Genomic DNA, 12,428 nt, shown 5'->3' on the forward strand with positions numbered 1-12,428 from the left:
TTTTTATTTGCATTTTTAATGACTAGAGATACTGAACATTTTTCTTCTGTGTTACTGAGTGTAATTCTCTTGTTAATTTGTTACTTATTTGCTTTATTATTATTATTATTATTATTATTATTATTTTTAAAGATTTTATTTTTAAGTAATCTCTATACCCAACATGGAACTTGAATTTACAACCCCATGATCAAAAGTTGCATGCTCTTCCAACTGAGCATTATTAATTTTTAAGGTTACAAGTAAGAACAGAGCTTATTTGGACAGACTGTCATTTGGATTCTGGCTTTATTTCTTAAGCACTGTGTATTTTGGCGCAGTCACATTATCTCTCTGAGCCTTCATTTGTAAAACAAGAACACTTATAATACCTACTTCAGTATGAGGTAGGACTAAATGTGAGGACTAAATAAAATTATATATAGTTAAAGAACTTAGCAAAATGCTTGGTGCACATCAGTGATGCTGCTGCTGATAAAAAATAATAATGTGTTAAATATTTTTCCTAGGTGATTATTTGATGCTTAAGTTCTTTTTCTCTACAGAAATTTAAAAATTTTTTTGTCATATATCAGTCTTTTTATGATACTTACTTTGGGATTATGTTGAGAAAATTTTTCTTCACACCCAATATTATAAAAATATTATGGAAATATTTCTAAATGTGACTAAGTTGTAAACATAATTATTAATTTTAATGAGTCAGACTAAGGAAGTGTACTGATAATATGATTTTTTATTTTTTTTAATTTTTTTAATTTTTAAATTTTTTTGATAATATGATTTTTTATATATTTGGGAAAATATTACCATTTACTCCTGTCAAATTAATTCAGAAAATATTATTTAACAAGTTAATGGATTATTATTTTAAAAAAATTTCTTAGGTCTTCAACAGTACATTCTCCTGGATTGTTTGTATATTTAGGAAGGGCCTCTTCTATTTTATGCAATGCCTTTGTGTCCATTAGAAAATGGTGCTGTCCTTGGGCCAATGAATCAGAAAAACTCCCATTCCTTCCCCCCACCCCAACCCGAGCCCCCTTACACTGCAGCTGAATGACTTTTCTGGGCCAAAGCCAGCACAAACGCCTGGGAATGCGGAAGCGTGAGCTAGAGTTAGCTTCCAGTTTCCTATTCCACCAGGTTCCTTTTGTACTGCTCACATTGCACCGTGTCATGAGATGGCCCAATATTTCAGTGTTCTCAGAAAATGGCTTTGAAATAAGATTAATTTTGAAAAATTAATGATTAATGTATCTAAGTCCACCTGCATAGTTCAGCAGAGTTGAGCAATCTTTTATACGTGTACTTTTTATAAAAGCAAAGCAAAGCCCTTCTGTTTGAATATTGTGAACAGAAAAATCATAGCGCAGTGGCATTAGTCATACAGCCTTCTATTCATCTACCCTGGGTGTTAATTCATGGACTCTTAAGGGTTGATTTCTTTCTCCTAGTAAATAGTGATGTTGACGACCCATCTGAGACCACGTCTTTTTGAATGTTTTTCTTGTTATGGGAAAACTGATCGGTATTATGTTGAGTTTTCAAAAAATGTGCTTTACAGAAATCTCATCCTCTAATTGTGCTTAGCCCCCCTGTGATGCTCCTCTCTCACCCCTATATTCCTCTATAACTTACTATTCATAATTCTTTCTTACTAGTCTTGCAGTCGTTTTTACTGTGTTCCTTGGAGCTCTCATTCCATTGTAATTACATTCTTTTTTTATCCTCCAATCTCTTCACAAAATGTTTCCTTCATTTCCTGGCTTTGAGATTTGTCTCTGTCCCAAGATCTGTCCTGCAACTGCAGTTCTACCTCGTATCTAGAGACAGTGTCAGTGATAACTCTTCATTTCCTTCTTAAGAGTCTTAGCTTTCCTTGTTGTGATCTGTCAGGCCCTGGTAATGCCCTTCATTTCATGACAGTTTTAGGCTTCCACTTTAATTCTTGCCATCCTCCTGGGTGATTTTAGTGACCATGTGGACAGTCCGGCCCACAACCAGTTCTCCAACCTCCCATGTCCCGGCTCCTTCCTTTTCTTCCCAGTCTAGTATGCCTCTCATTGTTTTAACTTTTCCCCCTTGGACTCTATGGTAACCATTTTGTCATTTTCGCCAGTCCTCTCTGATTTCTGGATCTGTTTTCCTGATGTTGAATTCCCCAGAAAATCCCCAACCATCTGTTTTCAGTTGTAATTTTTTTCACCTGGGTGGCATGGCCCCTGCAAAAGGAAAGAATAGAATTATGGGATAGTTGCCCCTGGAGATTTATGCTCTTTAATTTCAGATCACCTCTTGCCACTATTCTGCAGTCCTTCTAAGTCTTTATCACTTTTCTCAAACCCCCTTTCTACCACCCTTTTTTGTCTTAGCAACAATCCTGCCTCCTATTTCATAGAGAAATCTGAGGCTATGAAGTCTGAGTGTTTCCAGCTTTTCCCTCCTATAACTACAATATTCTCTACCCACACTTAGCCTTCTTTCCTGCATGATTGAAGGAGGATAGGCTCTTTCTTTAGTAATCCCATCAATTCTGCTCCTATAGAATGTTATTCCATCACTTATTTACTCTAATTTCTGAATTCTGAAGGTCTTCAATACTGCTTATTTCTTCCCCTCAACCTAGAGATGAGCTCAAATCATCCCATTAAAAGGAAAAAAAATCAAACAAAACAACTTCTTCAACATTGTTCTCATCTTTCCATTGGAATCTTTACTCCTTTACTAGTTGGATCTTTCCATTGGAATTAAGGTTCTCAGGACACTACTGTTTCTCCTTTCTCCTGTTCAGAGGAACACCCTAATAAAGAAGGATGAGGAGCATAGAAGAATAATTAAAGGCCAATAAGCATTTGCAAAAGTTCAGCTTCATTATTAGGCATATCAATGTATATCAACTACAAAAATGTTTACTGGAAAAATTAGAGCTTCAAGAATATAGGGGAGATGTTTACTCTCGAATATTACTAGAGGGAATAGAAATTGATGCAATCATCCTGAAATCATCCTAAAAAATAATTTGGTGTAATTGCTTAATCCAGTAATTCCACTTTAGGGAATGTTATAAAGAAAGCACTCAGAGATTAATGTGAAAGGATATTCATGAAGTGTTATTTGTAGGACAGATAGAGAGAGAGAGAGAGAGAGAGAGAGAGAGATTGAGATACAGCCTAAAAGTCCAATAATGGAGGCAGGTTGCCACACTCTGTCTATATAGAGAAAAGTCCAAAAGTAAATGCACTGAAATGGTAATGGTAGTTACTACAGAATAGTAAGATTATAGGTGATTTTATTATCTTCCTTATACTTTCATGCAAAATTCTACTTTAATTTATAAGAACATCTATTGAATTTGTAACCAGAGAAAACAAAAGGCTAAAAAAAAAATAACTACATATATTAACCCCTGACATGCTTCACTCTGCCTCTGGCCAAAGAATAGAGGTTTTTGTAAGAAGGTGTTAATACATCTCGAAGCTTTTAGCGTGTTCCAGTTATCAACCTTAGTTTGCTTTCATGAAATGTTGGGAGTACATTATGGAAAGGAGGGGGAACATGATTTTCCCATCAAGTGAACAATGAGAGGAACATGTTGACCAGTATAGAATGTTGGAAAAGGGAGAAGAGGAACTCACTAATAGAAGATGTGTGGAAGCATTAAAGGAGATGAAAGAGAACCAACTGGAAACAAAGGAACCGAGTCATCTTAGGCTAACAGGTGGTAGATGCTTATCAATGTCTGGTAGGTTGTCCCATAATAATTTCACTGGATATTAAGACTGACAACCAAAACAACACTTAGTTGAAAATAAGGATGGGCTGGCTTCTTCTCCAGAAAATGAGTAAAGGTGATCAGTGACAGCAGTATATTCCTCTTCAGAGGCTAGGGCCAGCTGTTGCTTAAATAAAAATGTCCAGGATATACGCTTCTAGCTGGAGACTTTTATTTTTTTTTTTTTCTAAATTTTTTTTTAAAATTTTTTTTTAATTTAATTTTATTTATGATAGTCACAGAGAGAGAGAGAGAGAGGCAGAGACATAGGCAGAGGGAGAAGCAGGCTCCATGCACCGGGAGCCTGATGTGGGATTCGATCCGGGGTCTCCAGGATCGCGCCCTGGGCCAAAGGCAGGCGCCAAACCGCTGCGCCACCCAGGGATCCCTAGCTGGAGACTTTTAATTTGTGACATTACATATATAGACTAAAACTACTTGTGTGTCCCCTGGCTCTGTCCTTTGCTCATAATTAATGTTCATACAAGTGATACTGTGATATCAGACGCTGACCAGAATATGATATGCAGATCATTCTCAAGCAGATGAGTAGGTTGTTTGTTAAAAGTTCATTTGCAGTTTGGTTGTGTTGAATGGAGAATGCATTTTTAACTATAGAAAGAGTATAATAGAAAAATTAGATTTCAAGGCTGATTTACCAAACATATTTAGCCTCTAAAGTACTTGAAGATGCATAACAGTTTCCGTGAAAAATTTATCCAGAATTTCAGGTTGGGATGCCAAGAATAAACTTCCTATTCCCCTATTTTCTGGTAAGTTAAAAAAAAAAAAAAAAGGAGCCCCTTAGCTCTAAGTGCCTTGAGGAGTACTGAGCAGTTTTTATAGGTGAGTAGCTGCAAGGTTTGCCTAAGCTAGTCAGCCACACACAGGAATGAAAAGGAATGTTTTGGGGGTTGTGGATATTGAGGAGCATGAAGCTGGATGCTGGGAGAACTCTCAGTTTGATTTTGGACATTATACAGGATCATGAAAAGTTGGATTAGAGAGAAAATTTGAGCCAGGTGCTAAAAGAAAATGGGAGAGTATCCCAGGAATCTACATACGGAGAGAAGAGGATAATTGAAGACTTCAAAAGTGGAGTTTCTTGAGTGATGAAGCTCTAAAGGCTCTGCCTGATTTTCTAGCCACGGTAGTCCAGTGACCCACACCTGGGCTTATTTATACTTGCTGTAAGCCAAACTCTAGCTCTGGTTATCAGGTACAATTCCATTTAGAGCAGTTTTTCTCAATCTTAGCCACACATAGGAGTTACCTGAGGAATTTTAAAAAATATATAGGTGTCAGGCCCATGCTAAACCAATTCACTCAAAATCTGCAGTTGGGGCCCAGGTGCTGGTATTGTAAAAGCTTTCTGGGTGATTCTGATGTGGATCTAGAGTGGAGAACTGCTGGGTAGAGTCAGGAATAAATTACATGGGATAGAAATGATGGGTGTTTATTTTCTTTTAATTGTTTATTTTTTATTCAAGTATAGTTAACATGAAGTATTATGTTAGTCTCAGGTACACAATATAGTGATTCAAAAATTCTATACATTTCTCAGTGCTCATCAAGATAACTGTACTCTTAATACCCTTCACACATTTCACCCATCCCTTCTCCTACCTTCCCTTTACAACCACCAGTTTGTTCTCTATATTTAGGAGACTGTTTTTCTGTTCTTTTCTTGCTTTTGTTTGTTTCTTAAATTCCACATATAAATTAAATAATATGGCATTTATCTTTTTCTGGCTGATTTCACTCAACATTATACCCTCTAGGTCTATCCATGTTGTTGCAAATGGTAAGATTTCATTATTTTTCATGGCTCAGTAGTATTCCATTCTGTGTGTGTGTGTGTGTGTGTGTGTGTGTGTGTGTGTGTGTGTGTGTCTTGACTTGTATAAATTCTTTATATATTTTGGGTATTAGCTCCTATCATCATTTGCAAAAATCTTCTCCTATTCAGTAGGTTGCCTTTTTTTTTGGTGATGGTTTCATTTGCTGTGCAGAAACTTTTTATTTTGGTGCCTTTCCAATAGTTTAATTTTGCTTTTGTTTCCTTTGCTGGAGGAGATATATCTAGAAAACTGCCTCTGTGGCCAATGTCAAAGAAATTACTGCCTGTTTTCTTCTAGGTATTTTATGGTTTCCTCTGTCTCACAGTTAAATATTTCATCCATTTTGAGTTTATTTTTGTGTATGGTGTAAAGAAAGTGATCCAGTTTCATTCTTTTGCATGTATCTGTCCAGTTTTCCCAACCATTTATTGAAGAGGTCTTTTTCTCTTTATATGTTTTTGCCTTCTTTGACAAAGATTAATTGACTATGAAAGTGAGTTTATTTATGGACTCTCTCTTCTATCCCATTCATCTATGTATCTGTTTTTGTGCCAGTACCATACTGTTTTTATTACTATGGCCTTGTAGTATATTTTGAGACCTGGGATTGTGTAATCCCCAGCTTTGTTCTTCTTTGGCAGGATTGCTTTGACTATTCAGGGTCTTTAGTGGTTCCACACAAATTTTTAGGTTTATTTGTTCTAGTTCGTGAAAAATACTGCTGATATTTTGATAGGGAGTGCTTTAAATATGTAGATTACTTTGTGTAGTATAGACATTTTAACAATATTGGTTATTTTTTTTTAAGTCAGCTCTACACCCATTATGGGCCTTGAACTCACAACCCTGAGATCAAAGGTTGCATGCTCTACTGACTAAACCAGCCAGGCACTCCAATATTGATTCTTCCAAACCATGAGCATGGAGTATGTTTTCATCTGTTTGGGTTATATTCACTTTTTTTCATCAATATTATTTAGGTTTTCAGAGCACAGGTCTTTTACCTCCTTGGTTATGTTTATTTCTAGATATTTTATTCTTTTTGGTGCAATTGTAAATGGGAGTGCTTTCTTAATTTCTCTTTCTGCCACTTCATTATTAGTGTATAGAAATGCACATTCAGATTTCTGTATGTTAATTTTATATCTTGTGACCTTACTGAGTTCGTTTATCAGTTCTAGTAATTTTTTGGTGGAGTCTTTAGGATTTCCTGTATATAGTGTCATGTCATATATAAATAGTGAAATTTTTACTTATTCTTTACCAATTTGGAGGCCTTTTATTTCTTTTCACTGTCAGACTGCTATGGCTAGGACTTCCAGTACTGTGTTAAATAGCAGCGGTGAGAGCAGACATCCTTGTCTTGTTCCTGACCTTAGGGAAAACTCTGTTTTTTCCCATTAAGAATGATGTTAGGGTGGACTTTTCATGTATAGCCTTTATTACGTTGATGTATACTGCTTCTAAACCTACTTTGTTGAGAGTTTTTATCATGAATGGATGTTGTACTTTGTCAAATGCTTTTTTTGTATCTATTAAAATGATCATGTGGTTTTTATCCTTTCCCTTGTTAATATATCATGTTGAAAGATTTGTGAATATTGAACCACTCTTGCATCGCTGCAATAAATCCTACCTGATTGTGGTGAATGATTTTTTTAAAGTATTGTTGGATTTGGCTTGCCAATATTATGTTGAGGAATTTTGCATCTATGTTCTTTTTAAAAATTTTTTATTTAAATTCAGTTTGCCAACATATAGTATAACACCCAGTGCTCATCCCATCAGGTGCCCTGCTCAGTGCCTGTCACCCAGTTACCCAACCCCCACCCTCGTCCCCTTCTGCAACCCTTTGTTTGTTTCCCAGAGTCAGGAGTCCCTCATGGTTTGTCTCCCTCTCTCATTTTTCCCCGCTCAGTTTCCCTCCTTTCCCCTAAAATCCCTTTCACTGTTTCTTCTATTTCACATATGAGTGAAACCATATGATGATTGTCCTCCAATTGACTTATTTCACTCAGCATAATACCCTTCAGCTCCATCCATGTGGAAGCAAATGGTGAGTATTCGTCTTTTCTGATGAATGGCAAGTGATGCGGAGCGTTTTCTCACGTGCTTGTTGGCTGTGTGTAAGTGTTCTTTGGAGAAATGTCTGTTCATATCTTCTGCCCATTTCTTGACTGGATTGTTTGTTTCTTTAGTGTTGAACTTGATAAGTTCTTTCTAGATCTTGGATACTAGCCCTTTATCTGATACGTCAATTGCAAATATCTTCTCCCATTCTGTAGGTTGCCTTTTAGTTTTGTTGACTGTTTCCTTTGCTGTGCAGAAGTTTTTTATCTTGATAAAGTCCCAATTGTTCATTTTTGCATTTGCTTTCTTTGCCTTCATAGATGTGTCTAGCAAGAGGTTACTGTGGCCAAGTTCAAAAAGGGTGTTGCCTGTGTTCTCCTCTAGTATTTTGATGGATTCTTGTCTCACATTTAGATCTTTCAACCATTTTGAGTTTATCTTTCTGTGAGGTGTAAGAGATTGGTCCAGTTTCATTTTTCTGCATATGGCTGTCCAATTTTCCTAACACCATTTATTGAAGAGACTGTCCTTCCAGTGGATAGTCTATCCTGCTTTGTCGAAGATGAGTTGACCATAGAGTTGAGGGTTTTTTTCTGGGGTCTCTATTCTGTTCCCATGACATATGTGTCTGTTTTTGTGCCAGTACCACACTTTCCTGGTGATCACAGCTTTGTGGTACAGCTTGAAATCAGGCGTTGTGATGCCCCAGGCTCTGGTTTTCTTTTTCAATATTCCTCTGGCTATTTGGAGTCTTTTCTGGTTCTATACAGATCTTAAGATTATTTGTTCCAACTCTCTGGAGAAAGTCCATGGTATTGTGATAGGGATTGCATTGAATGTGTACATTGCCCTGGGAAGCATAGACATTTTCACAATATTTATTCTTCCAATCCATAAGCATGGAATATTTTTCCATCTCTTTATGTCCTTCTCAATTTCTTTCATACGTATTCTATAGTTTTTAGAGTATAGATCCTTTACCTCTTTGGTTAGGTTTATTCCTAAGTATCTTATGTTAGTGTATAGAAATGCCACTGCTTTCTGTGCATTATCTTATATCCTACCCCCTTGCTGAATGAGTTCTAGCAATCTTGGGATGGAGTCTTTTGGGTTTTCTATCTACAATATAATGTCATCTGCAAAGAGGGAGAGTTTGACTTCTTCTTTGACAATTTGGATGACTTTTATATCTTTTTGTTGTTTGATTGCTGAGGCTAGGCCTTCTAGTACTATGTTGAATAGCAGTGGTGAGAGTGGACATCCCTGTCATGTTCCTGATCTTAGGGGAAAGGCTCCCAGTGCTTCCCCATTGAGAATGATACTCACTCTGGGCTTTTTGTAGATGGCTTTTATGATATTGAGTAATGTTCCCTCTATCCCTGCACTTTGAAGAGTTTTAATCAGAAATGGTTGCTGTATTTTGTCAAATGCTTTCTCTACATCTATTGAGAGGATCATATCGTTCTTTTTTCTTATTGATGTGACCTATCATGTTGATTGGCTTACGAGTGTTGAACCACCCTTGGAGTCCAGGGATAAATCCCACTTGGGTGTGATGAATAATCCTTTTAATGTACTGTTGGATCCTATTGGCTAGTATCTTGATGAGAATTTTTGCATCCATGTTCATCAGGGATATTGGTCTGTAATTCTACTTTTTGGAGGGGTCTTTGGTTTTGGAATACAGGTGATGCTGGCCTCATAGAATGAGTTTGGAAGTATTCCCTCCCTTTCTGTCCTTTGAGACAGCTTTAGTAGAATAGATATTATTTATTCTTTAAATGTTTGATAGAATTCCCCTGGGAAGCCATCTGGCCTTGGACTTTTGTGTCCTGGGAGGTTTTTGATGACTGCTTCAATTTCTTCACTGGTTATTGGCCTATTCAGGTTTTTTATTTCTTCCTGTTCCAGTTTTGGTAATTGTAGGTTTCCAGAAATGCATCCACTTCTTCCAGATTGCCTAATTTGTTGGAATATAGTTACTCATAATATGTTTTTAAGATAGTTTTTATTTCCTTGGTATTGGTTGTGATTTCTCCTCTTCATTCATGATTTTATTAATTTGAGTCTTTTTTCTTTTTAATAAGGCTGGGTTTATCTATCTTATTAATTCTTTCAGAGAACCAGCCCCTGGTTTTTTTTTTTTTTTTTCAGCCCCTGGTTTTATTGATCTGTTCTACAGTTCTTCTGGTCTCTATTTCATTGAGTTCTGCTCTAATTTTTATTATCTCTTGTCTTCTGCTTGTTTAGGCTATATTTGCTGTTCTCTCTCCAATTCCTTTAGGTGTAAGGTTAGCTTTGTACTTGAGTTTTTTCCAATTTTTTGAGGGAGATTTGTATTGCAATGTATTTCCCTGTTAGGGGCCATGCTAATCTTCTCTGTATCGTTCCAATTTTAGTATATGTGCTGCCGAAGCGAGCACTGTATTTCCCTGTTAGGACTCCTTTTGCTCTATCCCAAAGATTTTGAACAGTTGTATTTTCATTTTCATTAGTTTCCATGAATCTTTTTCATTCTTCTCTCATTTCCTGGTTGACGCATTCATCTTTTAGTAGGATGCTCTTTAACCTCCACATGTTTGAGTTTCTTTCAAAATATCTTCTTGTGATTGAGTTCTAGTTGCAAAGCTTTGTGGTCTGAAAATATGCAGGGGACAATCCCAGTCCTTTGGTATCAACTGAGACCTGGTTTGTGACCCAATATGTGGTCCATTCTGGAGAATGTTCCATGTGCACTTGAGAAGAATGTGTATTCAGTTGCATTTGGATGGAATGTTCTGTATATATCTTTGAAATCCATTTGGTCCAGTGTATCATTCCAGGCCATTGCTTCTTTGGTGATGTTCTGCTTAGAAGATCTGTCTTTTGCTGAGAGTGCTGTGTTGAAGTCTCCTACTATTGGTGTATTATTATCTACGTATGTATTTACTTTGGTTATTAATTGATTAATATACTTGGCAGCTCCCACATTAGGGGCATAAATATTCATGATTGTTAGGTCTTCTTGTTGGATAGACCCTTTAAGTGTGATATGGTGTCCCTCTTCATCTCTTACTACAGTCTTTGGGATAAACTCTGATTTATCTGATATGAGGATTGCTACCCCCAGCTTTCTTTTGAGGACCACATGAATGGTAAATGGTTCTCCACCCCTACGTTTTCAGGCTGGAGGTGTCCTTAGGTCTAAAATGAGTATCTTGTAGACAGTATACAGTTGTGTCTTGCTTTTTTATGCAGTCTGATACCCTGCATCTTTTGATGGGATCATTTAGCCCATTCACATTTAGAGTAACTATTGAAAGATATTAATTTAGTGTCACCACATTACCCATTCAGTCCCTGTTTTTGTGGATTATTTCTTTGGACTTCCTCTTTCTTTTACAGGGTCCCTCTTAGTACTTCTTGCAGAGCTGGTTTGGTGGTGACACATATTCTTTCAGTTTCTGTCTATCCTGGAAGCTCTTTATCTCTCCTATTCTGAATGACAGACTTGCTGGATATAGTATTCTTGGCTGCATGTTTTTCTCATTTAGGACCCTGAATATATCATGCCAGCCCTTTCTGGCCTGCCAGGTCTCTGTGGAGAGGTCTGCTGTTAATCTGATATTTCTTCCCATATAAGTTAAGAATCTCTTGTCTCAAGCTGCTTTTAGAATTTTCTCTTTGTCTCTGAAATTTGCAAGTTTTTCTATTAAATGTTGAGGTGTTGAGCGGTTTTTGTTAACTTGGTGTGTGTGTGGGGGTCCTCTCCATCTCTTGGATCTGAATGCCTGTTTCCTTTTCCTGATTAGGAAAGTTCTCAGCCATGATTATTTCAAATATACTTTGTGGTCCTCTCTCCCTACCTCTTCTGGAATCCCAATAAGATGAATATTATTCCTTCTCAACCTATCATTTATTTCCTGAAGCCTTTCCTTGTGGGTTCTTAATTGTTTTCTCTTTTTTCCTCAGCTTCCTTCCTTTCCATCAACTTGTCTTCTATGTCACTCACTCTCTTTTCCACCTCCTTAACCCTACAGTTATAGCATCCAGTTTAGACTGCATCTCGCTTAAAGTATTTTTAATTTTGGCCTGATTAGATCTCAATTCTGCAGTAAGAGAATCTCTAGAGTCCTTTATGCTTTTTTCCAGAGCCACCAGTAATTTTATAATTTTGCTTCTGAATTGTATCTCTGACATGGCATTTAAATCCACATCCAACATATCTGTGGTGGAGAGTATTACTTCTGGTTCTTTCTTTTGTGGTGAATTCTTCCTTCTAGTCATGTTGTCCAGTGCAGAGTGGCTTGTCAGAAGCGATCACGTTTCTCTGTAGCATTCCAGCTGTTCTCTCTTTACATCTCAGGTTGAATTTGTAGATGTTCAGGATGTTTTGAAAGTTATCTAGGTAAGTTTGTGGGACCAGATGAATTGAAGACCCCTACTTTTCCACCATCTTGCCTCAGTTCTTTACTGCATTTGTATTGGCTTATTATTTTCTTTTTTGCGTGGTTTCTTACCTACTTTTGGTTTCAGGGTAATGCTGGCCTTGTAGAATGAATTTGGAAGCTTTCCTTCGTGTTCTATTTTTTGGAATAGTTTGAGAAGAGTATTATTAACTCTTCCCTAAATGTTTGGTAGAATTCTCTTGTGAAGCCATCTGGTCCTGGACTCTTGTTTGTTGGTAGTTTTTGGATTACTGATTCAGTTTCATTGCTGATAATCAATTTGTTCAAATTTTTTATTTGTTCCTGATTCAGTGT

The 12,428-nt window shown here is 36.8% G+C and overlaps 1 protein-coding gene and 1 non-coding gene across 8 annotated transcripts in view; one reads left to right on the plus strand and one right to left on the minus strand.

Moving 5' to 3' along the window:
• The window catches only part of MSRB3 (methionine sulfoxide reductase B3), a 178,419-nt gene that overhangs the window by 104,814 nt on the left and 61,177 nt on the right, over nt 1–12,428 (plus strand). The gene's annotated exons all lie outside the window — the stretch shown is intronic.
• Nucleotides 10,004–10,109, minus strand: LOC140600581 (U6 spliceosomal RNA). The gene has a single exon (XR_012003778.1). It is a non-coding gene; the product is annotated as a U6 spliceosomal RNA (small nuclear RNA).

This window comes from Canis lupus, chromosome 11 (genome assembly GCF_048164855.1).
Source record: "Canis lupus baileyi chromosome 11, mCanLup2.hap1, whole genome shotgun sequence".
Taxonomy (NCBI): Eukaryota; Metazoa; Chordata; class Mammalia; order Carnivora; family Canidae; genus Canis; species Canis lupus.